Consider the following 1,981-nt stretch of genomic DNA (forward strand, 5'->3'; position numbering starts at 1 on the left):
TCCAGATTAGGTTCACTGGTGAGCCTTCCAATTCTGGATTGTAGTTCATTTCAAATATAGTCAAGTTGACAACCAGGAATAGCCACTACAGTAAGAGAGGGAGAAGGGGGCAAGCAGCTCCTTTTATAGTGGGATGTGCTATCCTGGTTGTTGCTAGGTAACTGTTGGGGTGGAGTCCAGAGAGAGTACCAGGAGCTTGGGGCATTGCCTAGGTGACTGATGGCCGCACAGTCTCTCTGCTGGGGGCTGTGGGAGGCTGTAGCTGTGACAGGAGCCAGAAGACCAGGAGGCGTGGCCAGACTCCTACCATCCCATGAAGGCAGAAGTCACCGCCCACCCAGTCTCCAGGGTTCCAGGCCTGTGCTGGACCAGGAACCAGGCTGTCTGTACACAGTTCACCATCCCACAACAGTCAGTCCTTCATGGAAGGAAATTGGGGTAAAAATACAAACAGGAAGCAGAAACCTCAGAGGAATACTGCTTACTGGCTTGTAAGCCATCTATGCTCCACTGGCTTTCCCGTGCAGCCCAGGCCCACCTGCCTAAGGATGGTACCGGCCACAGTGGACAATTCAGCTGCAGCAGCCAAACACCTCCCAGACATGTCCACAGGTCAATCTAATCGAAGAAATCTTCAGTAGAGGTTCCCTTCCTCCAAGTGACCCCTGGTAGCATCAGGTTGACAATAAAACCTCACCAGGAAAGACATGGAGACCAGTAAGACCAGATTCCTATGGTTCCTGGGCTCTCAGGAAGGAAACACAGTACATAATCATGGACGTAAATAAAAATGTCTTTGCTTAGAGTCAATGAAGAATAGCTCCTCTAGGGTGATGACTTTCAAGTCACTATGTGAAAGTGATCATCATAAGTGTGGCTTTGAATACCACCGTCTACCTTTGAAACTGGAGAAGTCAGCTTAGTTGTAGATCTGTGTTCCAGGGGTACTGGGATGGTGCATGTGTTTCTGTCATGTTGTTCTTTTCTTCAATGTTGAGCAAAGCAAACTCAACTGCTAATGCATGTAGAGGGTTAAAAGGATGAGAGCATCCCATTTTTAACATTACTCCTCTGAATAGGAAAGTTGGTGCAGCCCCTTAAGAAGAGATGCAACAGACAACCACGTGAAAAGCTCTACAGTCACAGGATGCTCCCGTGATGTTAAAGTGTCAGCCCCTGGAGGACTGAATAATTACAGAAACATAATATGCTTTCACAGCAGAGGCTGCCACATTAGGCAGGCAGAGCTTACCTAATGGGGTGGCCCAGATTGTCTTGGAAACTCTGCAATAAATGGTAAAAATACCACTCAGGTGCTCTTGGCAAAAATGTCTGATTTGAGCCTAAACACAGGTAACAGATAGGTCTGGACTATGGGATGTTCTGAAAGGTCTTCAGGGTTTATAGTACGAACAAAGGAAGTGAATACACAGATCAAATTTGAGGTAGTCCATACAGGGTTAACAGTCAAATGTATCATAGCAACAGGGGCGGGAAACAGGATTGAAACTGGTCTAGAAAGAAATGGTGTAGTGGAGCAGTTGTGGAAATTTGGTAAGAGCTACCTGCTGGATGTTGTCTGTGAGCCAGTGATTTTTCTTATGTTGGATAGTCTGTCCTTCACGTGACATATACTGATTTCTGAAGATAATTTTTGGATGGGCGAAAAGGAGGATACTCCTGGTATCTATCTGTGCATGATATAGATAAGTGAAGAAAGAGATACTAAGAGAGAGGAAGGAGGCAGAGAGAGCACATGTGGCTTCGGTGTTACCTCTTCTGTTTCTGTTTTTGAGTCAGTATTTTTGAAATTAATTGCTTAGTTAGTGTCTTAGTCAGGGTTTCTATTCCTGCACAAACATGATGACCAAGAAGCAAGTTGGGGAGGAAAGGGTTTATTTGGCTTACATTTCCATACTGCTGTTGATCACCAAAGGATGCAGAACTGGAACTCAAGCAGGTCAGAAAGCAGGAGCTGATG

Source organism: Mus pahari, chromosome 4, assembly GCF_900095145.1.
Source record: "Mus pahari chromosome 4, PAHARI_EIJ_v1.1, whole genome shotgun sequence".
NCBI classification, from domain to species: Eukaryota; Metazoa; Chordata; class Mammalia; order Rodentia; family Muridae; genus Mus; species Mus pahari.